This window comes from Erigeron canadensis, chromosome 5, assembly GCF_010389155.1.
Source record: "Erigeron canadensis isolate Cc75 chromosome 5, C_canadensis_v1, whole genome shotgun sequence".
In the NCBI taxonomy this organism is placed as follows: Eukaryota; Viridiplantae; Streptophyta; class Magnoliopsida; order Asterales; family Asteraceae; genus Erigeron; species Erigeron canadensis.
The window spans coordinates 25,004,087-25,031,925 of record NC_057765.1 but is presented as its reverse complement, the minus strand read 5'-3'; the positions used below and the strand labels follow the sequence as shown (position 1 = coordinate 25,031,925).

Sequence of the window (27,839 nt, the reverse complement as noted above, 5' to 3'; positions counted from 1 at the left end):
TCACTTGCTTACAAGTGAAAGCCAATGATGTGTGAAAATCTAGTTAAAATTAAAATCTAGAAATACTTCGTACCGATTATTACACACAATCGGACAGTGGACCCGTTCGTATGCAATATAGTTCAAAGTAAGTCCAGGATCGTTCCACATAGACTAATAAGAGCAAGTGAGTTTTAAGTAGTTAAGAAAAGGTTGGATTTTTGGACTCCCGTCACTTGAATTTTTGAAAAGTTAGTTGATTGAAAAAAAGTTAGAAATTCCGTAGAACTTAAACGAAAAGAGAATTTTTTATTATCAAAAAGAATTAAAAGATCATCTACTTTGACTCCATGACACAACTTATTTAGGTTGCATTTAAATTAAAACCAATTCAATTATGTTGATTTTATAACGAGGTAGAACAAAAAACTCAATAGTAGCGTTCCTAGCTTATTACCCTATCCGACCCATTAACCAATCTTTCGATCCCTAAGTTCCGGTGACCACCTTCCCTATCAAGACCTACTAAATTGACGAATTGGTATTGTTATTGTAAACAATCTTGTTTGTCGATTTTACCAAACCGTTAACACTTTGAATTATATTATCTATTGTTGTTTTGGTCTTGTAGGACCCTAAAATCGACTGGAAGTGAAAGTATATCGAATGGGTGGGTTTTGGTCTTGTATTTATAGTAAAATCTCAAAAGGGTTTCTGCCGACTCAATTTGTGCGCCGCACATATAGGTCGTGCGCCGCACAAAAGCTACTTTCCATAATTCTTGTGCCCGATATGCGCCGCATATGAATTTTTACCAATTTTTCTGACTAAAACTCTTTAATTCCATGCGCCGCACATCCATTCCATGCGCCGCACAAGCTATCAGAACTTGCAAAACTTGTATTTTTCAATCCGTCTTCACTCGCACTCGTCCAAGAACCATCCTAATGCATCTATTATCCTTTAAAATGTCATTTATAACCATTGTACCTGTTCTAAGCCTAAAATCACTAACAATACCATCAAAGCATCGAATATATGCGTAACTTACACATAATTAAGCTTAAAATGACTTAGAAACGATATGAGAATGTATATATAAATGGACATATCAGCCGACCACAAGAAACCGCCTTTGCTAGTTCAACCAGTGACACCGAAGTGGAAATGGGAAGAAATCGCCATGGACTTCATCACGAAGTTACCTAGAACGATTCGTGGTCGAGACGCTATTTAGGTGATAATATCCGGTTGACTAAGTCAGCTCACTTCTTGGCCATCCGGGAAGATGATAAATTTGACACTATGACACGCTTGTACATCAAAGAGGTGGTATCCAAACATGGAGTGTCGATTTTCATGATATCCGATTGGGATGCCCGATATACTTCAAAGTTCTGGAAGGCGTTCCAAGAAGCAATGGGTACTCAACTCAACATGAGTACGACGTTCCACCCTCAAACCAATGGTCAAAGTGAAAGGACCATTCAAACACTTGAAGATATGTTACGAGCTTGTGCCATCAATTTTGGTGGCAATTGGGATGCACATTTACCGTTAGTTGAATTCTCCCAAAATAATAGCTATCATGCTAGCATTGGTATGGCGCCATTTAAAGCATTGTATGGGAGAGATTGTAGGTCACTGGTAGCTTGGGCGGAAGTTGGTGAAAGCCAACTCATTGGGCCCGAAATTGTCATTGAGACGACCGAGGTGATTTCACAAATTAAAGAGAAATTGAGAATGGCCCGTGAAAGACAAATGAAGTATGCAAACGTTAGATGACGACCCCTTGAATTTGAAGTCGGTGATTTTGTCTTGTTAAAAGTGTCCCCGCGGAAAGGCGTAGTTCGGTTTATGAAGCGTGGCAAGTTGGCCCCGAGATACATAGGCCCATTTAAAATCCTTGAACGAATCGGGCCGGTAGCTTATCGATTAGAACTTCCTCAAAACTTGAGTGGAGTTCATAATGTGTTCCATGTTTATAATCTTAGGAAGTGTTTGGCCGATCCAACACTTCACGTGCCTCATGAAGAAATCCGGGTCGATAAAACGTTAACATTTGTGGAAGAACCAATAGAAATTCTAGACCGGGAAACTAGAAAGCTTAAGAACACTCGGTATACACTCGTTAAGGTGAGATGGCGAGCTAGACGTGGACCCGAATTTACTTGGGAACGTGAAGATTCTATGAAAGCCAAGTATCCCCATTTATTAGACGAGTCTAGTTAGATTTGAATTTTGGGACGAAATTCCTTTAACGGAGGAATGATGTAACATTTGAGAATTTTTGACTCATTTAACTTTTAATAAACGTGAATTTAACGTGCTTACTTGATTAGTGGACCGTTGACCCAAACGTGTTAATTATTTAATTGTTCTATTTAATGTAAAAAAAATTCATTTAATTATTTATGAATTAGAAACGTGTATTTATGCTAGTCGAAGCTACGTGAACGTTTATCGGTCTTATGACGTAATGTGACGTTTAAATTGACTAGAAATGTAATCGGGTGATCCATGGGTCGACCCATGACTCATCACTAAATGCCCTCACCAATCATCATGTCTCTCTCTCATTAAATTCTTACACCATTGACTGTGTTTTATGTTAGAATCACATTAAATTCATCATCATTATCATCATTGGATCATCATATCACAAGATTTCATCTTCCAGTGCAAGAAATCATAATTTAAGCCTAAATTCGGGTTTGAGCTTCTACTGGAAGTTTTGGTAAGTTAAATTCGTCTCAAAATTATCATTTTATATTTATAATCAGGTTTTTGATCATTTGGAATCATTCTTGAGTCAATTATCAAGCCAAAACATTAAATGGGTCGAATTAGGGTTTTTATGGACAAAGTGGGTCAAAACGAGTCTTTTCACTTGTAGGATGTTTCGTGTCGAATCATTGAGTGGGTTATGACTATAAACATGTTGTGAGACTCTTGTAAACTGATCTTGGTCAAATTTTGGGTCAAAAACATTTTAAATTGAAATTAGGGTTTATAAATGAATAGAAATTTAGTCAAAACAAATAAATTTCAAATTTGATGAATTGAATCGAAGGAATGTTATGGGATGCGTTTTTTTACATTCAATACGTTTAACAACACCTAAAACAAGTCTCAGATCATTTCGAATCGATGCCTCCTGAACGAATTAGGGTTTTGGAGCTTAAAAGTCAAGTTTGACTTTCTGGTCAAACCTTCGTGTTCTTCATGCCTTTGTCCAGATCGTCCCTGATTTCTTTACCACCGTGCGATACGCCATCCATGGTGTCTAGGACACTGACCTGACCCCCCACACCGTCTTCTACGGTGAGGAGATCGTCCGAGACGATGCTCTAAAACCTTCAAATAAGCCTTACGGTCACCAGACGGTCTTCTTTCCTGTTTTACGCCAGCTTGAACGTTGAAACCCTTCATTCCGAGCCACCGTCTGGGACGGTGGCATACACCGTCTAACACGCCGGCCAGTTGTTGGCAGACCGCCCCACACGCCTCCCCAAACCGTCCTGCACGCTGCTTGTTTTTCTGATGACCGTACCAGACGCCATATGGGACGTTTCACACGCTGGCCTATATTAGCTTATACTCCATTCCCTTTTCTTTCTAGCCTTGGGCCCAACTTTTGGGCTTCCTTTTGGGTCGACTCCCAGCTTCTGTGGGGCCGATTCTAATTTTCTTGTGTGTCCAAAGTCGTATGCCAAACAAAGCCTTGTGTCATTAAACGAAAAGGGAATCGTGTATGTATATATATATATATATATACAAACTTACATATACAAGTCATGAGACCCTAAATTTTAACGTCAAGCAAGTACACATACATAAACGCGCGCGCACACACACACACACATATACATATGTATGTATACAAGTGTATTTAGATAAACGAATTTATATTAATATGAATGTTGTATGAACGTATTGATAGGCCGTGAACTTTGAAGAATTCGGGACAACTATATTTCATTGAACATTTATAATTTAATTATAAACTCGACATTCAAGGCAAAGGTGAGTTTCGTAGCCCCTATGTTTACTTTATTTGGGGTGAAAAGTGTACTCATTTATTAAACGCTTGTCGATTGATTCGCTTGTTAAGATATGGAACGAGATGTTGAATACTTGATTGTTTTACTTGTTAACGTGATTGTATATGTTTATGATTGTGCATTATATATTATGTAAGTCGTGCCAGAAACGTATATCGCGCATTGTTATCATGTAAGTCATGCCGGTTTATCGCGCATTATCTATTATGTAAGTCGTGCCAGAAACGTATTTCGCGCATTGTTCATCATGTAAGTCGTGCCGGTTTATCGCGCATTATTTAATGTGTAAGTTGTGTCGTTATAACTTTTATTAAATGTAAACGATGACTTGTGTTGATTTGTGTGAACGTGATTAGGTATCCTAATCCTCGTGTATCGTTAACAGTTGATATCCCGACTCTTGATTTTTATTACTTAAACCTACGAACTCACCAACTTTATGTTGACACGTTTTAGTACACTTTTCAGGTGAACAAGTTAATGAACGACGTATTGGATGATTTATTGCTTGATTGTGCTAGGATTGGACGTGAACTTGGACTTCATTGATCCGTGATTCATAGTTCCCGATTATGGGTTATGCTTAGGATCATTTACCATCTTTTGAACTATATTTTGTAAACGTTTGATGGACGTGCTATTTATGCATTTTTGTATGATTCCGGTACTTGTAATTAATTGATTTATGGATTGTCCAATCCTTTAAATGCATTTTAGATCGTCTCTACTTAATTTCTAGGTCGTGTTGTGCTTAGTATGTAACCCTCATGATTCCACCTTGTTAAGGGTTACTTAATTTCTATATCGTGTTGTGCTATGTAACCCTCATGATTCCACCTTGTTAAGGGTGTTACATTATAAAAGCCTATATTCCTCATCATTACTAAACTTGATTTATATTATACGGTACAATTGATACGTCAATTTATGAAAATCCCTTTACTTCAATCTACTTACAAGCATTTAATTACAAATCATTGTGATAGTTAGCAATTTCTGTAAGAATGTCCTCAAAAGGCTTTTTATATATGAACATCTTAATCATTCTTTCCACTAGAACTTATGCTTATCATTATCTTTCTTTTTTTCCATCATAACATCAACGTGCAATATAATCTAGCTTGTTCTTTTGCTTTACTTTTCTTTTTGAAATCGTAGAGAGATTGGCTCTAAATCTCTAATGCTATACCAATGTACCACTTATCTTTGTGCTTGTCATTATTAATCATTTTTCTTTCTTAATTTTGCAGCTTTGAATGTTTTTCCTTAGAAAATATCCAAGTGATATTAAAAGTGTCAGCAACTCAAGTTATTGTAGTTAGAAACTCGTCTAATTTATTAATTAGGAATAATGGCATACGAATGTAACCACCTATGATAAAATGGTTATGTAATATAATAACCTACTTAGATGGCTATGTAATGTATGCACCTATGTTTTTTTGGCTATACTATATAAGGATCTTTTTATTTGGGTTAATCAATGTAAGTACCTATGTATTTTTTTTGCCTATACTATGTATGGTCCGTACATATATTACATAACAAAGTCAAAAAAACATAGGTGCATACATTACATAGCTACCCGAGTAGATCACTACATTACATAACCATTTTGTCATAGGTGGTTACATTCGTATGTCATTATCCCTATTAATTATTCAGATCTAGACTGAGCTCGCATAATTTTACGAAATTGTGTTCGTGTTCGTGCTCGAACTTGAATATGTAATTTTTGTTCTAGCACGACCTTGAAGTTCGTTTATGTTTTTTAAGTTTGTTTAGTTAATTATATAACAAATTTGCACGCATTACTCATTTGCAAGATCAAAAACTGGATGACAACACGTGAAAATTAAGCTTAGTTTACCCAGTCAGTCAATCGAGCTTTGTGAGTCAAAGTTAGTTTAGTAAGGATTTTAATTCTTAATACCATTTTTCACGTGTTATGGTTTTAATATTATCTACAACAATATATGAAAGTCGTTAGAATCAGAGCCGGCTTTGGCACTGGGCGAAGCGGGCGATGGCACGGAGCATAAAAAATAGAGGGGTAACAGATTTTCGGCTCAAGTTATAATATACTAGTTTCATTTAGGCGTCAAAATAATGTTATAAGAGGTTTATTTACGCATTAAAGCTATTATATATTAGTTATGGAAACTAGATCTGAGAAAAAAACCTTCAGTTCGGTTTTAATGGTGAAAGTCAGCAAGTTGCAGAGAAATTGCACGACATGGAAGATGCTACGAGTATATTTTATTTTACATTTTCAATTTAGACCCCTTCACATATAGCAACTTCATTATTTACTTTAGTATTCCATTTACATCCTTTGACTTTCAAAAATTTATAACTTTTGTCCATTTTAAACGTGATGCAAGAATAATGGTTTTTCAATATTACTTTAATTTATATTCACAAAATAATATTACAAAATATTTTTAACTATTATTATGTGTATGAAATATTAGTTGTTATTCTTAACTAATACGGAGTATAAACTATATCACTACTTGAATAATACGTTCTTGTTACAATAAACTAGCATGGTGCCCGCGCGTTGCGGCGGCTAAACGGTGATTACAATACAAAGCATGCGAGATGAGACGACGAAAATAATTGCAAACCAAACCGTAAAAATTACCATTATATATCAAGACCAAACAAAATAAACATAAAAGTTTATTAATTGGAATAATCCGTAAAGAAACATACTTTATTTAAATACTCACAATAACTATACCCATGATATGATATATGACTTAATATAACCACTGAGTTGACGCCTTGGCTACACTCATAATCATATCTGCAAATCCTTGACATACAACTTACATGGTGACACCTTCAAGAAAGTCCTTATTATTCAAAGAACCTCATAAGTTTTTACATGGTGAGCATCTTTACTATCCTGAAACATAAAAATAGATAGACAAATCTATGTATATCTTTACTTCAACGCATATAAAAATTAATGACCCCCTTATTTTTAAAATATATAAAAATTACATTTACATCAATTATCTAGACCACTCGCGACGGCCACCACCATATCGCCTTCGCCACTACCACTGCCGCATTGCCGGACAACTGCGCTAGTTCCAATTCGTTAACAAATCAAAAGTTAAAGATAAATATATATCTATTAACTAATCTTTTTAAAGGAGATAACAACATGAAGTTAAATTGTGAGCATTTGTAAGCTTGAGAAATCTACAAACATGAACCTACAGTCCCATAGGTCCATACATCTTAACTCGGTGATTAAGAAAAGTATGAAAACTTATAAAAACATGGTACAAATTTGGTAAATAAAACTTGCAGAACGTAAACTTAAATTTCAAGTGATGTGCATGCAAGAATTTAGTAACAAAACCAAAAAATAAAAGATAATATACCTCACTATCATGAACAGGGACGAAGCCAGTATATTTTTTGTAAGCGGTCAAATTTAAAAGTCGTTTATTATATATAAGATCCATCTTCGGGGGGGGGGGGGTTAAAAAAAATGGACTCCTAAAAGAATTTCGTTAATGATCGGAGTTGAGAAGACCGAGTTTAGCACAGGTGAGCGCCAGCTATGAAAATATCTATCTTTTACATGAATATTGGTCTTTGCAATTTTGGAGCCATGATGTACAATTTAGTTTCCAACTTTACCCCTCAAGTAACCTTTAACTTAGGAGAATCTTCACCCTTTTTCAAACTCCTTTTTCAACTTTATTAAAAATTAAAACTCAAGATTTTTTTTCTACCAATAGAGAATTTATCTCAAAAATGATGTTTCTAACATAAGTAATGTACTTCCAAAGAAGAAACTTATGACAACGACGATGACATTTGTTGTAATATTTATTTATTTATTTCAAATATACCTCTAAAAAATTACATTGTATCAAAAATGGAATGGGGGCAGTTGCCCCCACTACCCTCATTGTAGAACCGTCCATGATCATGAAGCCAGATAAACTATAGGTGTACATGTCGTCCAATGTTTTCGGAAACGGGGCTAGTTCCGACAATGTGAAAAAGCAATGAAGATTTAAGCTGCAAACAGTTACAAATAGTTATTCCATAGAGCTAAAGGATATTGTATCTTGACATGGAAGAAAATATAGTCAGCCAGCTTTGTAACTTAAGGGCCTGGAACTTTATCTTGCAATAATTGTATCTAGACATCAAAGAAAATATAGTCAGACAGCTTTGTATCTTAAGGGTCTTGAACTTTATCTTGGCAATAACTAAAAAAGTTATTCCTTACCAAGCAGACATGTACATACCATTAGTTCTTAGTACATCCAAGGTAAACTACCGGGTAGATAAAATTGCCACGCTTCATGTTACGAAAAGCTTTTTTAGTTTTATTAAACATCATTATTTAACCAATTTGTTTAGGTGACTTGATTAAAACTTCGGTGGGAAGCCCGACAACAGCACCATGTGTTCTCACCAGTTTCTATCTAAAGAGCATTTCATACAAAAACTTAAAAGTAGGTCTTCACATAGTATACAAAATCAACCGAAGAAATAAAGCTAATAGGTAACAATTCCTATTCCTTACTAAACAAACAGTTTATCACAAATCACACTCATCCAACATTACTTTGGATATGTTTCTATTAGTTTCAGATAAGCATCCATCATGTGTGATCATAGCATACCCACTAAACAGATCACTTTAAAAGGTATAAACAGATTATGTTTCAAAACTGGAAACATAGATAACTGAAATAGCAAATACCTTTGCATCGTCTCTGGATCCAAGATCGAACTGCTTCATAACTCAGCATTTAGGTCGACCAGTCTTGACTGCATAACAACATGTAAAAGAACGATAAGTGGCATCCAAATAACAATAATATGAAGTGTGACCAAATAGTACTTCATGCATACATATACACACATATTGATCTTTTTCGGCTCGTTGGAAGTGTGATTGTTCCCCCACTTCACCGCAAATTAAGTAATTTACATTTGTCTGTCTCATGAACATGCTAAATATGCTTGATCCACGCCAGCCCTCCCCTGAAGAAAGTGTAGAACCGTGGGGTGATATACAACGTACCTTCATTTTTTCACTTATCCACCAACGCTCATCCTGATACATCTATCTTGTACTTGTCCATCAACATTTAAAAAGTATAAAAATAAGACCGCAAAAATCAAATACTGAGTAGTATCCTATATATTTACTTTATACCCGTAAGTACATTGACCTTTGATGTTAGATTTCTTGAATTCATTTGTAACCTAATTAGCCAATCCTGTTTTATACAAGTGATGATCCATCTAGTCGTCTACATTAGTGTATATATATCTTGTAATGTAATTTTTAATATATAAAATCACCAAAATTAGTAAAAAATAAATTACCGTAGGGTCTGGTCGATGCTACACCATATCCGCTCAAGATCGCTCCTTATTTCATTCCACACTTGAATCGGATAAAACTCTTAAATTTTAAAAATAGCAAAATCATAAAATAATCAAATATTTGATAGGATATATGGATGTAATCATGTATATATATAAACTTGTGTATCGAAGAACATGTTTATAACCCATATTTTTAATCAACAAATCGGACGATGAGAAATGGATGATGGAGTTTCCCCGATGAAAAAAGGGAACGATATGCGGTGGTCGACCGCCTAGAAGAAAGATGGTGGCGGTTGTGAATTGTGATGAAGGGCGGCGGTGGAGATGGAGGGCAGCAACAGAGATGATGGAGGGCGGCAGTGGAGATCTGATGGAAGGTCGATGGGTGATGGAGGGAGGCGGTGGAGCGATGGGTAATTAGACAGATTGACAGAATGGAAAAGATAGATTTTATGCATAGGGAGGGGTATTTTGGGAAGTGAATTTATGCTTAATTTCTTAATTTCAATACCCTTTATAAGGGTTTATAGATTAACTAATAACAAGTTTAGTTATTTTTAATTTTTCTAACAGTTTTTCTAATATGAAACTTTTAATTCACATTTACTTCCTAAACTTATAAATTTGTAATATTTATTTATTTAATACAATAGTTGGCATATAAATAAGTCATTTGAACGGACATGATACAACCTGGCCCTATGTTGTTTGCATACAAAATTTCGATACGGGCATATTATAGCAATTTTGCCCATAGCATCCGATTCCTCAGGACCGGCACTGGTTAGAATGTAAACACTTACAAATTTTTTTAAACTTAGATGAAGTACCTTCAGGGGTGCGGTTAGGGGTATTGGGAGTAAAGAATGGTAAAAGGAATGAATAAATGTGTTTGGTTGTATAAAGGAAAGGTAACAATGTTTAATATTGGGTAAATGGGCATTACTCGATAAATTTAAAACTAAGGTAATCATTCCTCCAAAATATTTTCTCCTCCTTTCTTCTTCTATTTTATACCAAATGGGTTGAATCAGTGGTTGAAGCTCTTGCCAGCAAGGCTGGAGGTCCATTGAAAAAAAATTATATTTTTTTAAAAATTTAAAATTTTTTTATATGGAATTAGTTAATTAAAGAGAGAATGGAAAAAGTGAAAAAAAAAAATTTCAAAAAAACATGCTAACATAATCAAAAAACGAACCTTCTCACACATATATATATATAGAGAGAGAGAGAGTTTCCTTATTTAGAGAACCATTTTTTTGTAAAAACCATGAGAACTCTTAAATTATATATTTGTTTACATGTTTCTTTTTTGTTCATTCATATGTGAAATAATATAAAAATGTAAGTTATACAAGAAACTTTTTGAAGAAACCTTCAAAGTAACATTTTAGGAACTTGTGAATGCATTTGTTCATATTTTCAGTTCACATGTGACAACCGACTATATATAAGGTTTTGAAAACAAATTTATTCTGCAACATCTACCAATAAACTAAAAATGGATTGAGATGTTCTTGAAACGACACGTGGCGTAAACCTTGATCGACACGTGTCCATTTAATTTATTTATTTTATTAAATTAGTTTTTTTAATTGTATATAGATTCAAATTTCCTTATTAGACTTAGAAATAAACTCTAACTCTTGACTTATTAATACAATAGACGTCATAACCTTATTTGATTGATCGTTTTCTCACTAATAAATTGTCTCTTTTTCTTTATCAATTTTTCAACTTTTATTACCTATATCACTTATAATAAGTTATTAACATGAAGACTGTAAAAATTTGAGTTCACGATCCGAAATCACAAAGCTATTTGTCGTCATCCACTATGCTTACAAGTTTTGATTTTGATGTGATTCTAACAAATTAAGGTACATGCAAAACTCTAACTAAACATATATTATATTTATCATTACTGTTTATTTATAATTTAGCTTTGATCATTGATTTACTTTAACCTGGATTTATTTTATACTCACGAATCATGTATGAGGCATATTCGAATTTCTTTATTATACAATCTATATAGCTACCGTACATCGTACAGGTATTAGGACTCGTATATTTATATAACGTTTTACATGTGAATGAACAAAAAAAACCATGTGATCCAATATAAAATTTAAAAGTTCTCACGGTTCTTATAAAAAAATGGATTTCTCAAAATAAGGGTCCCCTATATATATATATATATACTAGGTGAAACCCGTGCGTTGCACCGGTCTATTTTTTTTAAGTAATTCATCTTGAATGACATGTAATAAAAATAATGTTATAGTAAAAAATGAATAGTTATATATAATAAAATGTATTATACCCGTCCGATATATGACGATACCATAAATATTACCTAATGACTAATTACTTAGGATTGTTATTTTATCAAATAATAAATCAAACCATATGAAAAACCATATATATATATATATATATATATGAGAGATCAACTGAGAAGGTGTGTTAAGAAGAGAAGGTCATATTGGGCAATCAGATTGTGACACGTCGCCTCTTAAAAAACGCGCGGTGGCATTTTTGTAAATAATTTGACTTCAAACGTAAGCTGAATCCACCTCAAGCTGACCCAACCCAAGATGACTCAGCCCAAGCTGACCCAACCGAACCTCAAACTGACCTAACTGAACCCCAAGCTGACCCAAACCCGTAATCTACATTTGTGTAGATTAATCTACATGTAGATTATGTGTAAATTGTGTCAAGCTAACCCAACCCCAAGCTGACCCAAGCTGACCAGACCCCAAGCTGACCCAAACCTGACCAAGCTGACCCAACCCAGAACCCAAGCTGACCCAAAACCCATAATCTACATTTGTGTAGATTATGTGTAAATTGTGTCAAGCTGACCCTAACCCAAACTGACCAGACTCCAAGCTGACCCAACCTGACCTAGACCCTATGCTAACCCAACCCTGACCAGACCCCAAGTTGACCCAACCCTGACCAAAGATGACCCAGACCCCAAATTGACCCAACCCCAAGCTGACCTAAACCTGACCAGACCCCAAGCTGACCTTGACCAAACTGACCCAGAACCCAAGCTGATCCAACCCACTGAGAGCCCAAGCTTCACAAAACTTTAATTTATTTACAAAATTGCCACCGCGCTTTTTTTTTTAATTTTAACACATGTCGCGTTCTGATTGGCTAATAGGACCTTTTCTCTCTTATCTCCTTAACACACCTTCTTCCAGGATCCTCACCCTATATATATATATATATATAACGGCTTCGACGTGTTGCGTAGAGCACACACAACCCATCACCGTTGGACATCTGCTTCTATCCAGGGCCAATAATAAAAAAAAAAATGACTTTCCAGGTGAGCCAGAGTTTGATCAAGTCCAAAGTCTAATCCAACTCTGGTGTCATGAAGGACCGCAAGATGCCTTTCTTTGCCCGACATACTCTACCGTAGATGAAGACGTGAGTAAAGGGGCTTTGCTGGCTTGCTAGCTAGCGAGTTAGTATGCCTGTTGGCTTAAAGCTCTTAGCCTGTTTCGAATGCTAGATCGGGTTGGTGTTCTGTTAGCAAAAGGAGAGCGAATAAGCACCTTGCCGTAGAGAGGGTCCTAGAAAGGTTAAGAGTTCTGCACCGGTTGGAGTGGAATAGGAATCTAAAACAGAATTCGATCAATTGGCTTTAACGAACCTATTTCATTAGAATGATCGAAGAACCCGCTTATCTGTAGAAAGAGGGAGAGAGAATGAGAAATCACTTGACTGTTAGGGAGAGGATGGGAGGAGAGAACGTCGACCATAAGGGAGACAGCAGTTACTTCGATGTAAGCAGAGTGCCCATTTCCTTACTTAGACTAACCTTCGTTTAGAAAGTCTCTCCCCTCGCTCTCACTCTTCCATACTAAGACTTTTGTTGATCTACCTTTGACTTACTTCTTATCTCTACCCTTGATCCAAGGTAGCTGAAGGACGGATTTTGACTAAGCTTTGCTGAAAAAAGTTATATATATATAATAAAAGATAACATATGATTTAACAAACATAACTGTATTATTTACTCAAATTTTACAATAAGACAATGTAAGTAGAATAGTTTATAAAAATGACTTGTTCTATCAGCTTTAAAGTAAATTCCTATATGTAAAGTCTAACAAACATGCCAAATATATATATATATATATATATATATATATATATATCTTGCATAATCAAATAAGTTCAAACTTAGATGTATACAGATTTTTAATAACCATTATTATTAATCATTAAATTTTTTAGTGTCAAATTCACCAATTAATGAATATCTGTAAATTCATATATGATAATTAATAAAAATTATTTAGAAGCGCATAAAGTTAACAGAGTCCTTTTGTAACCAAAACTACTTTTCTGATAAGATTTGAATGAAATTGGTTAATGGAACTTTAAATTGGAAATTTATATATTTAGCCGAAAAAACTGTAAGTTGATAACTAATAAGAACACGACGACTTTAATTGAGTCATCTTTAGTCATATATTTAATATAAATATCATTTAATTTTCTTTTTATATATAAGTCCTAATTTTTTTTAAGGTGGTACTATTTTTAGTTTTTAAAAAATATTTGGAGAAATACATGATAAATTTAAATTAAATTTAAAAGAAAGGAAAAGGTCATGGATAGATTTGCATTAAAGATGAAACTATTATCCATAAATATGTGAAAATATTTCAGATTAATAATTATCTTTATTTTTAATTTTATTTTTGACCACATACACACTAAAATAATTAAAAAGAAAAAGAGAAAATGACACATAAGAAAATCTGATGAGACAAGCAGAGCCTAATGACAATTAAAGTCAAAACTATCGTCTCTTTATTATATGGAGAAAATAGATGAGTATGATAATTTGCCGTTAAAAAGTATGATTTGAAAACCAACATCAAGTCACTATTATTCCACCTGTAATCGTGAAATTACATTAACATATAGCATTTTGGTTTATGATATTGAAAGATGTTGTGTAAAGGGCCATAGGTCATTAAAATGATTGTTGAGGAGCGGTAACCTTTTCTAATAGACTTATAAAATTTTGCTAACTATTTAATCATCAAAAATTAATTGAAGAAACATATATATATATATACTATTTTTTGTATTAAAAAAGATAATGCTTTAATGAATCATCTAGATGATAGTAATTTAAACTTTAAAAGGGTAAATAATTTTATTCAAATGACACATATTAACTTGTTAAAAATAATATGTGACCATTCGTACTTTTGTTGAAGGACTGATCTAAGATAAAATGGTTCTAGTATAATCTCAAAATTTCTTAACATATGGTAAATGGTTTAAGATAATATAAGAAAGTTTCTAATATAAACTTGAAATATTTAACATATGATTACTCTTATCATTAAAAAGATTGTTATCATCTGCAGACTACTATGAGAAATTCAAACAAATATAAAGAATATATATATATATATATATTTAAAAAAACATAAACTTTAACAACAAAGGTAAACAAATGAACATGAGAAATTTAAAAAAATAAAAGACTATTTATTTCTGTAAAACTCAAAACCTTTACAACAATATTGTGTTGGTGTAATGGCCGTTGGACTTTACTATTGAGCTAAAAGTAATTATAATTATATAATATAAAATTGATATTCATCTTACTTGACCTGTAAAAAAGCAATAATTATTTAAAACTTAGGAGATTTTAATGGGTTACTATTGCTTCACAAAGGATATTCCAATTTGATCGAGAACTATTTAGGTTAGTAGATGTATCTTTGCTCCATGTTAATTTTGTAATATTTCACTGCTAGTGTAGTGTCTATTTAAGATTCAAGCATTCCATATTTGTTATTAATAGTTTTAAAGTAAGATCATCATGAAGTTGGTTATACCCATGAATTGCATGTACTAATAAAATATATAATAGCTTTAACTAATTATAGATATAATAAGTAGTTGGAAATGAAAAAACAACATATATATTACTTTATATATTAATAAAACGTTGAATCCATTAATGTATTAATCTAAATCTGGAATATAACTATGATAATTGTCGTTAAAAATAAAGTATGATCATTATTTTGTAGAAATCTGCTAAATACTTAGGTGTGATTGATAGTAAAGTTGGATCCTAAATTGCATAACGCTTGTCAAATTTCTAGTGATGAGAAACAAGAAGTTGAAATATAGGAAAAACTTTTATATGAAACTAAATAATAGTCAAATTAGCACTTTAAGATATCAATTTATATTAATATATAAGGATATAAATGTATGCATAAGGATGAGAAAAATTTTTTGAACTCGATGAGAAAAAAGTATGATATCCGAATATTCTGACCGGAACCCGAACCGACCACTAAGGATTGTTACGAATTCTAATAGTACAAAGAACAAACAAAGATGGCTAATAAATAGCAACAAATAAAAAATTTTTAAAAAATATCACATAAACAATCCTTTAAAAAAATTTCTAAATATATATCCAAACAAAATCTAGATAATTCATATTCCAAGATAGAGAAAGAAATTTTAAAACTCCAATAAAAGTCTCTTTAGCGTTAAAAAAAAAAAGTATAGCGCCAAAAAGATAGTATATCAATTAAAGAGTAAAAAAAATACACAAACAACCACTTTGGCCTATTGGTAAACACACTAATTACCATAGGTAAGGTCATGGGTTCAACTCCCCCTCAACCCATTTTTTTAAATATTTTAACATAAAAAGATAAAAGCATTAGTGTAACATCCTAAACTTTTCTATCTTTGACTTTGACCGTTAGTTGACTTTGACGCCGTTAGTTGCTTAAATGCTTAGGTAATTAACTATTGAAGCTTGGATAATAAATGTGATGCTTTAATTAGTTATTAAAGATCATAATATGTTATTTTAGTTGTGGGTTAAATATTAGAGTGCTCTCTCGGTCGTTTGAGTTCCTGGTTCGTTAGTTTGAGCCTTAACGGTCGTTAGATTTAAGTTAGGGGCACTTTGGTAATTGTGAAAGGGGGTGGACGGTTTTGAGGGGGATTAGGCAGCCCTAATCCCTAAATTTTTCTAGAACTAAGTGTGTGTAATTGAAGGTGTGCCTCCCTTTGCCTCCCTTGCTCAATTCCTTTGATTTCGGGTCGATTCGGAGTGATCTAGGGCTTCATTTCGATTCCATAATCATCCATAAAGGTAATAATTGAAATCCTTACTGATTTTTGATCATCTTCATCTACTCAATTCGTTCAAACTTGGTCTTGATTCAATTGAATACGTTTTGTTGTTAGAATCAATGAATTCGGGTCGATTTGTGATCGTTTGGTGCTAGAATTCGAATCTCTAATCATCCATTGAGGTATTGATCAAAATATGTGTTCAATATCATTAATTTTCATTCTATTAATTCGTTCATAACTGGTTTCTTGATTGGTGGTTGATTAAATACATTTTATTGATAAAAACGATGGTTTTGGGTCATTCGGTAACCCTTATTTCAATCGATTGAGGTTTGGTGATTCCCTAAAGGTATGAGCATGATATTGATGATGATTTTACTATTAGGTAGAGTCCTTTTATTATTCACACCTGATCTTGCTCAAGGGAGGGTGTTTGTGATTGAAATCACTCGTTTTCGTCAATTCAGTGACCTAAAATGTTAACCGTTGTCTTGCAAATCAATCGGGGAGTAATTGATGATTTCATTTCATCAATATACCCTTAATCTATTGTATTTTAGGGTTCAAAATTCATGGTGGTGGTTTGGGGTTGTTTGGTAATCGTTTGAGTTATGTTTGGAAACAAAAAAAAGGGTTTTTGGCCGTTTCTCAGTAGGTGCGGCGCACCAGGTGATGGGTTCGGCGCACTTAGTGTTGCCGAGCCGAGGTACTGCAAGAAGGTGTGACACACCTCTAGTGGTGTGATGTAGTGGTGCGGCGCACCTGGATTTTAGGTGTGGCACACCTTGTGCTGATTTGGACATTTGGGTTTGTTTGATGCTCATTTCAATTGTGTTTTCATTCTAGGTTTTCGAGAACACATTCCAAGTATATTAAACGGTTGTTTATTGGTTATGAAGCGTTGAGAGGTAAGATAAATACCTTTTGAAACGAGGAACACAACGAGAACTTAGTTTTCATAATTAACGATGGTTAAAGCCCTTTCATATATTGTTAAGTTATGGGAACTTCGGGAGGGCTTACGGTTGGTTTTATGCATGTTATGCCTTAGTTTACTTTTTTTATTAAGGTAATGCATGCTATAGCTTGTGATGATTGATATCATTGGTTTGATAGTATATGGTTGATATGTTATTATGATTTACATGGTTGAATGAGATTGAGATTGCGATTAATTATTTGTGGTCGATTGATTGGCCTATACATGTAGTGCACTAGACAAATGTAGGTTTTCCATGTTCACGATTGCACGATAGGGGCCCTAAAATGAGATTGAAACAGTTGTTAAAACTATGCAATTGAAACGATTGAAATATCCTTATGGTAAATACGGTTGATAATACTCGAGTATAAACTTATGGTTGAAAAGTGTTAAGCTTAACCCATGCTAGTCCCGGGAGGGGCTGGTGTGCTACGGTTGGTTGGACGGGGTAGTCATGATGCCCCTTACGACATGGTCACGATTGCTTGAGTTTGCCGGGTGGTTAGGACCGATCACCATGCTTTGCTAAAAGGCTTGCTCCTGGATTTGGTTATGCCTATCCTTAACGACGGCGATGGAGCTCGAAAGGATTAAACATCATGTCGGGTGCAAGGTTCCATGAAAGGTCGAATGACCGCCTATGCACAACCCGCGATTGATTTACTTATGTGATGCAAGTCACTACTTAACGATTGAAAATGGCATAACCTATGATTGATTATTGAGATTGAAAATGAGATTGATAATGATGATTGATGAGATAATTGAGGTTGCTAGGCACATGTGGGAATGATATCATCCTATTGTGTTATTCGATTGATATGTGATGATGATTGATATATGCTTTACATGTGATGACGATTCCTATATGCTTGACATGCGTATGATATCTATAAGATTGATTTAATTAGCAACCTTTTTATACAACATGTGATTATCTTACTCGGCTTTTTAAGCTGACACTTGTTTTGTTGAAAATGTTGTGTCTCCTCAGGTTAATCATTGAAGCTTGCTTAGAGTGAGGCATGGGTAGATAGTTGTTATGACAAAGACTTATTGTTTCCATAGTTTTGCCTCATTTACTTAGACGTTTCTTTATTATGTCGATTAAGACTTTATTGTCATTTGGTTGTTTATGGATTTCCTTAATTGTCGTTGTGATGCAATAAGTAACACCAAAACTATGATTGACATTTCCGTTAGGAAATGATGACGTTTTAAAAGTGATCTTTCCGCATTAAATGATTGCTTTATTTATAAAAAAAAAAAAATTGAAATCCATATTTTTATAATGTTGGGTGTTACAATTGGTCATGTTAGCTGACATGTACGTGGCGGGCTCAGAGAGTGTCACGTGAGTACTTTCTGATAGTCTTTTATATATAGAGAGATTTTTTAAGATGAAAGAGATTAGCGAGTGTAACCACTAACCAAACAACAACTATAAATGAATATTATCAATGTATTCTCTTACCTTTACCCTTACCCATTCCTTTATACTAACCAGACTTAATCTTACCCTTTCCCATTCCTTTATACTAACCAGACACCCTTAGTTTTGCAGGAACTGTCAAATCTTTATCGTTATTTTATTTTTATAATATGTTACTAGATTAAACTCGCACGTTGTGCGGAATAACTGAAACATAAATTAAAAATACAATTACTAATAGTTACATTATTATTTATAATTTATGATAATATTAAAAACAGTCAGATTACAACTAATACAAATAACTAGGGCTGTTCATATTACGGTCCAAACCGAAAAAACCGAGAAACCGAACCGCTTTGGGACCGAAACCGAGTAGAACCGATGTAATCGGTCCAGTCTACGGTCCTTTAGTTTCATGTCATTCGGTTCTCGGTCCGGTCTATGTCTAACCCGAGAAAACCTAAGGTTTGAACCGAGACCCGGAAAATAGGATATCAAATATTCAATTTTTAAGTTTAACATGGATTTTCATTCTTTTAACTAAGCACTTATTTACCAAATAATCATCAATTCATCATTAATCAAATACAAATAGCATATTGCAGATTAGTGTGCATTTTGTATCAGATAGACGAATGATAACATCATATCATAGCATGTAGTACAACACTTTGCTGCTATGGAGAATGTCATAACTCATAAATATATGAAGATTAATATGTCTAAAAACTCTTATCATGCTCGTACAGTCAAAGCAAATATATTACCGAAGGAAACCAACTTGCATTATTCAGGTCCTGGTCATTCATAATGTGATTTTCATGTGAAATATTCGGTCTCGGTCCAACCTATAAAAACCGAAAACCATTTGTAACCCGAACATGAACCAAACCGAAGTTCACGGTCCGGTCCTCGGCTCGACTTTTTCCCAAAATCGGTCCTCGGTTCGGTCCTATATATGTCAAGTTCGGTCCGGTTCTTGGACCGTAAACACTCCTACAAATGATTGTTTATCAATATATGATATACGATCAAATATGTAAACCCATAACTACTCGATTAATTCTTGATTTAATAATTTATTATTATTTTATTCCAACCGGTTCAATGGAGATTGACTCTACACTGTACAAGTTGACTTTCTTCTTCACGAAGGAAACGAAGATTGCTCCAAGTCAACTTCGTCTCTGTATTCCTTTCTAAATCATTTTCTACTATAAACCTTAAACTGCCCCCAAATTAATTTCTAAGGTTTCATTTCATTAATCAAATTAACTAAATTAAATTCAATTGCAATGGCGGACGAACAATCAATCCCAACCACGCCAAACATAGCACCGTTAGGCCACAATGTGATTCCAATAGTGAACAAATTACAAGACATATTCGCGCAATTAGGAAGCAGTTCAACAATTGAGCTGCCGCAAGTGGCGGTTGTCGGTAGTCAAAGTAGCGGAAAATCGAGCGTTCTAGAAGCACTTGTTGGCCGTGATTTTTTGCCACGTGGATCCGATATTTGCACGCGCCGCCCACTTGTGCTTCAGCTTCTACAGATTAAGAGAAAAAGTGATGGAAGTGATGAAGAGTATGGAGAGTTTTTGCATTTGCCTGGGAAACGCTTTCATGATTTCAATGAAATTCGCAGAGAGATACAGGTTTTTTTTTCTTTCTTATTTTTAGTTTCCGATATACTCCGTATATAATATATAGGGTACACTCCGGTAAGAACACTCTTAAAATAAAAACAGTGAGAACACTTAAAAACATCATTTTGATGCATTAAAAGTCCATAAAACTAATATAGTGTATAACTAATTATCATCATTTAAGTGTTTAACAACACATTGATCCGTCAAAATCGAAAAAAACACTTTTTTGTTGGATGTATCCATTTTGATGAATATGCGTCCAAGATGGATGCAAAAAACAAAAAACATGATTTTCTTGATTTTGACAAATCAATGTGTTGTTAAACACCTAAATAATGATAATTAGTTATACACTATGTTAGTTTATGGACTTTTAATGCATCAAAATTAAAATCTTCAAGTGTTCTCACCGTGTTCTCATATTTAGGGTGTTCTTATCTGATTGAGAGAGAGATATTATAGATATATAGATGTATGTATGGAAGGTACAATTTATGTTTGTTTATGAAGTTTGATATTCTAAAAATGAATAGAAGTGTTGGACTGTGGCATTGTGAAGTTTGTTATGATGAAGCTAAAAATTGTGATTTTTAGTGATATGTATGTTATCGATTTAGTGGAGGTTGGCCGTAGGTTATAGGGATGTAGACGAGCCAATAACTAAGTGACTGGTATGTAAGAACTGATCACTGACTTCTTATATTGACAATCTGGATGCTTTAGGCTGAGACCGACAGGGAAGCAGGCGGAAACAAGGGTGTCTCCGAGAAGCAGATTCGTTTAAAGATTTTCTCACCTAATGTTCTTGACATAACCCTAGTTGATTTGCCCGGCATAACCAAAGTTCCTGTTGGTGACCAGCCCTCTGATATTGAAGATCGTATTAGAACAATGATAATGTCGTATATTAAACTTCCCAGCTGTTTAATACTTGCTGTGACACCAGCAAATTCCGACCTCGCCAACTCAGACGCACTTCAGATTGCTGGAAATGCTGATCCAGATGGTATGTGCTGATCTCATTTATCATGTTTTTTTTATACAGATCTATTGTTTGAACCCATCTTTATATTTTCCTCCTCATTTTGTCAGGTTACCGAACAATTGGAGTGATAACAAAGGTGCATGATATTTTCTTATTAATTATACATCCAGGTTCTCTCTTTTTGTTGTTCTTTTTATTTTACTTTTAAGAAAAAGAGGTCGGCACCTCTGAACTTTATTAATCTCCATCATATACAATTCATCATCAATTCAGCTGTGGACATATCCGGGCTTTTACAATAAAATAAAAAATAAAATAAAATTCTATAATTATAGTCATCTAACCTGTTTACCTATATCATTCCTTCCATCTCATTATCACATGTCTTCCACCATCAGACCACAACTTATAGATATCATCTCAACTTTAATCTCTGATAAGCAGTATCCAACATGCCAACCTAGCAAGGTATAGTTCATTTCTGATATGGGTCATCCTATTTATTGCATTAGCTGGATATTATGGACAGAGGCACTGATGCTCGTAACTTCTTGCTGGGAGAAGTGATTCCTCTCCGACTTGGTTATGTAGGGGTCGTAAATCGCAGTCAAGAGGTAACATTTACATTATTTCAACGTCAACTTCGAATCTAATTTTTATGATCATCATAAAGATTTCTTGGTTTATGGAAAATGACTATTTTTTCGTAATAATGTATGAATATATATAGTGCAACAGCTATGCGGGTTATACTTTTGCAGTTTTGTTAATTAATTACACAACGTATTTGATTTTCATAGGATATTATGCTTAACCAGACCATTAAAGATGCACTTGTTGCTGAGGAGAAATTCTTTCGCAGTTGCCTGGTACAAGATTTTCTCACATTAGCTCACTATGTGAAGTTTATCAGTTTCTCAGTTAGTTGAACTAATTCATGTAGTGCAGGTTTATAATGAGCTTTCTGATCGTTGTGGAGTCTCTCAATTGGCAAAGAAGTTGAACCAGGTATCTGCATTCTGTTCATTCCTAAACTAGGTGATTTGTGTTGAGATGTATCGTATTCATTAGTCTCTTCTTAATTGCAGATTCTACTACAACATATCCAAACGGTTTTACCAGGGTTGAAGTCTTGCATTAGGGAAAATTTAGTGTCCGTGGCAAAGGAGCATGCTAGTTATGGAGAGATCACAGAGTCAAAGGTACCCAATGAAACAGTTTTGTAGTTTTATCTCCCGTTGGTTTACTGATTCTCTGCTATAGTATTCATGTTTGTTTATGTAAAAAATCTTCAACGATAGAAAAATTTTAGTCTCATGTTTCTATCTTTCTCTAGAAATGGTGTATATCATGGACCTGAATCATCTGTATTCTCTACCACAGAGGAAGAAAGCCTTTGTTAGTAAATTACATTCAGAAGTACAAGACCTATTTTTATGTTCAACTTAGAGGCTGTTAATTCTTACCATTAACATCAATTTTTCAGAATATAATAAAACACAAACCTCGTCGTTTCAGGTTGTCTAAATTGTCTGTACAATGAGTATAGGTATTGGTGTTCACTAATCTACGCCAGTATATCTTATGCATAGTCATTATCAGGAGTCTTCTAGGTCTTGTTTCAAAATTTTGCTCTTTAATATTTACAGCCTGGCATGGGAGCTCTTCTTCTAAATATTCTTTCCAAGTATTCGGAAGGTAGAGTGAATTTTTTTGCCTTCCTTTTTGCTAATGATAATTTGATTTTAAGGTATAGTATTTGTTAAAATTTTTGTTGATAATATATATGATCCATTGATTCCTTTAAGCAGCCTTTTCATCAATGATTGAGGGTAAGAATGAAGAGATGTTGACATCCGAGTTATTTGGAGGAGCTAGAATCCACTATATTTTCCAGTCAATTTTTGTTAGGAGTTTGGAGGTGTGTATATTATAATGAGTATTTTGTTATAGTCTTTATCTGTAAAATATTTGTGGGTTACTTCAATTGGCACACTTTAGTCTTCCGAACTTCTCATTTAAATTAGAATCTTTTCTGTGGTTAACGTTTTTCAATGAAATAAGATTGTGATCTTAGTTGTTTTATTTACTTTTCATAGCTGATGATATGGATTCCCGTGGCAGGAGGTTGATCCATGTAAGGACTTGACCGATGATGACATTCGAATTGCTATACATAATGCAACTGGTCCTAGATCTGCATTATTTGTGCCAGAAGTAGGTATTTTTAATTCATCAGCTTCTTGACTGCTTAGTATCTTCATATGATTCATTTTGAATTATATAGTGGTTCACATTTTATGTGTAACATGCATTCACAGGTTCCATTTGAAGTTCTTATTAGAAGACAAATTGCTCGTTTGTTAGATCCTTGTGTTCAGTGTGCAAGATTTATATATGATGAGTTAATAAAGGTCAGGGTTAATCAAAAACTATCTGCTCCATAATGACATTGCATCTGCATGCTGATTTCAGTTTTTCTATCTCCTCTTAGATGAGCCATCACTGTATGGTTAATGAGCTACAAAGGTTCCCCTTCCTCACGAAGCGAATGGATGATGTTATTGGGAATTTCTTACGAGATGGTCTTCAACCTTCTGAGACCATGATTGGGCACATTGTTGAAATGGAGGTACATTAGTGTTGTCATGAGCCATGATCACTTATTTTTTCTTATGCCCATTCCAAAGATAACGCATGCCTCCCATTGGTTCATTTTTGAAGATGGACTATATAAATACTTCGCACCCAAATTTTGTTGGTGGGAGTAAAGCCGTAGAAATTGCAATGCAACATGTCAAGTCTTCTAGGGTTGCAACTACTCTCCCCAAGCAAAAGGTGAAACTATAATTAGTGTCATGCTAGTCTTGCATGTTTGGTTACTCGTTTATGACATCTTCTCTAACTTCCAGTTCCATTTTGTTTTGGTTGGTCAGGTTGCTGCTGGACTTGACAAAGCATCACAATCTGAAAGAGGTACCAAGTCATGTGTGTTTGGCCGATCAAGTAATGGAATTGTCTCAGAGCAGGTTGTTTCAGTGTTCTGCCAGCTGCATATTCTAAATTTTTCTTTTGTGTATGCCTTCCATAGCAGTTTTTAGAGTCGGCAAAATGGGTGGATTGGGTAATGGGGGAAGATGGTTTGAGTTCGGTAGGACTGTATACGTTTTGTCCCTTTTTCTTGGTTTAATAATAACTTAATACTATGGTTAATATTGTTAGTGAAACTGTACGGTTAAAATGCTAATCTGAACAATTTAAGTGGTTTTAAGCATTGAAATATGCCGTGGCTTTCTCCTCATTTGACCATATCATTGTAATCAAGTTTTGGAAGTTAACCTCCTGATCTGATACTTTTTCTGTTCAAGTCGCTATCCTAGCGCTTCATGTAAAACATATGCCTTTTTCCCCCTTGGTGCTCTTCAATTCTTAGTGATTTTAACTTTGCAGCATAATCAGCCTGGGTCTCGGCCAGTTGGTGAGGTTGAGAAACCGACATCTGGTAAGTCCTTGCTTTAAATAATAAACAAGATACAAAAATAAAAAAAATCTATCATGAGATTTATTTGAGGAACCGCTTTGATGGCTGTGATTTTTCCAGGAAGCACAATGTGGGGAATCTCATCAGTTTTTGGTGGGTCGAATAGTCGAATGTCCGCCAAGGTGATTTTAACTTTGCAGCATAATCAGCCTGGGTCTCGGCCAGTTGGGGAGGTTGAGAAACCTACATTTGGTAAGGCCTTGCTTTAAATCATAAACAAGATACAAAAATAAAAAATAAAAACCCATCATGAAATCTATTTGAGTGACCGGGCTTTGATGGCTGTGATTTTTCCAGGAAGCACCATCTGGAGAATGTCTTCAATTTTTGGTCTGTCGGATAGTCGAATGTCCACCGAAGAGAATTCTGCAAACAAGCCATTTAGTGAAACTGTTCATATCATGGATCATATGGAGCATTCATCTTCATTGATCCACTTGAAGGAGGTGTCGTTATAATCTTGAAAATAACTAATAGAAATGATTTGACCAGGGAGCAATTGCTGATATCTTTTTGACTTAATTACAGCCGCCAACAGTTTTGAGGCCCTCAGATGCCTATTCAGATCAAGAGGCTATTGAGATTCATGTTACGAAGTTGCTGTTGAGATCCTATTATGATATTGTCAAAAAGAACATTGAGGACTACGTGCCCAAGGCCATCATGCACTTTTTGGTAACTGTGACTTCACCATATGTTTATAAATTTTTTCCCAAGACATCTTAGTTATTCTTTTAACTCTTAATGAGATTAATTTTTATTTTACTCGTCATCAGGTTAACCGTACAAAAAGAGAGTTGCACAATATCTTATTAAAAAATTTATACAGGTAATCAAGGAGAAGTTGTGTGTTAGTGTTTTTGGACTTTTTTATAATCTCTTTCAAACACGATACCATTCGTAACGTTTTGGGCTTGTGGTGTTGACAGAGATGAATTGTTTGAACAAATGTTGCAAGAATCTGATGACATTTCTATAAAGCGAAAGCATACCCGTGAGCTGCTGTGCATGCTCCAGCAAGCTTTTCTAGTAAGTTTCTGCATTTGGAGGCTTGATTAATGTCCTACGAGTTCTTAAGGTTAATGGTGTAAATTTTTTTTTTTTTAATAGACATTGGATGAATTACCACTTGAAGCAGAAATAGTGGAGAGGAGTTACAGTTTGACGATTAATGATACAACGGGGTCTCTCTAAAATTCACGGGCTTCCATTCTTATGAATGTATACTTCAGCCCGTGTTTCAATGGACTCGTACTCCGCTTCTCCAGAATCATATATAGGTCACCTAAGTCTTCTCATTATGGGAAATTGCAATCACCTTTTTATGGCAATTTAAAATTCACGGGCTTCCATTCTCTTCTTGGTCTTTACCCGGCCAACACATGATCTGTAAACCACATAAGATGAGTCTTTGGTGGTGCCAAACCAATGCCTTTGTCACACCCTCATCGGTTGGGTCATTGGTTGGGAGAGGTTGGTTAAACGCTGAGGTTGTGATGAGGTGTGGGCCTAGAAGTTTTAAACCCGACATCCATATAGCCGTTTGAACTTAAAAAAAAAAAACCTTATTACACTATAAACATAATATATATCTATATAATTATTAAAAAAGTAGTAATCCTAAGTTTTTTAAAGACATCTTCAAAACTAAATCTATACTAAAAAGTTGCTACATAGGATTTTACCTACATGGCATCTCTATAATTTTTTTGACAATATTTATATATCTTCTATATGATTATTAAAAAAGTAGTAATCCAAGTTTTTTAAAGACATCTTCAAAAGTAAACTTATATTAAAAAGTTGCCACATAGGATTTTACTTACATGGCATCTCTATAATTTTTTTGACAATATTTATATCTTTAATCAAATTAAATATTAAATACAAGAATAACTTATTACTTTAAAGTTAAATACAGTTAATATTAAATAAATAAATGAAACTATATAATACAAAATTAACAATGGAAATCCTGTTACTTTAAAAAAAAAAAAAAGTATCGTACGTGTATGGGGAAAAAAATGCAATCTTGGAAGTTATATCATGAAATCTCAAGATTATAGAGAATTATATATTTCAAGTTTTAGTAGTTGATATTGTTTACAAATTGCACTAATATAAAAACTATATATTTGTTTATCGAATTTTTATGTATGATTTTGAATGCTTGAAGAACGAGCAACACCATAAAATATAATTGAAACTCTTTCTTGACATAGTTTTATTATACATTATAAATATAATTGCATAACCATAAGTTTATTGAGTATGTTGCCTTTTGTTGATAATATTATTGATCTTTTACATTCTATATGAGTAACGAGTGAGAATGACTTGGTATGATTTGAAACTTTTTGTTGACTAGCTTTATCACTATTTGTGATTTGCAAGTGATAATTGTTTACCAATCCTAGGATGGAGCCACAAAGAAAAAAAATCGGAATACAAGTGATTGTCGTTAATGTTTCTTTTTTTTATTTATCTTATGAATTTTATTTAGAAATATCTACCAAATGGTTATGTATAATATGGTGATATAACAATAAAAACAACAAAACATCATGAACCAATCATGAATACATGTACACCTGAACTTTTATTTTTAAGTATTTTTGGACACTAATTATAACAGCTCGCGCATCGCGCGGGTAAAAT

At 34.0% G+C, this 27,839-nt stretch overlaps 1 pseudogene; it reads left to right on the top strand.

The window, feature by feature from the left end:
• Positions 1–20,173: 20,173 nt before the first annotated feature.
• LOC122601523 lies at positions 20,174–27,045 on the top strand (annotated as a pseudogene).
• The last annotated feature ends 794 nt before the right edge of the window (positions 27,046–27,839 follow it).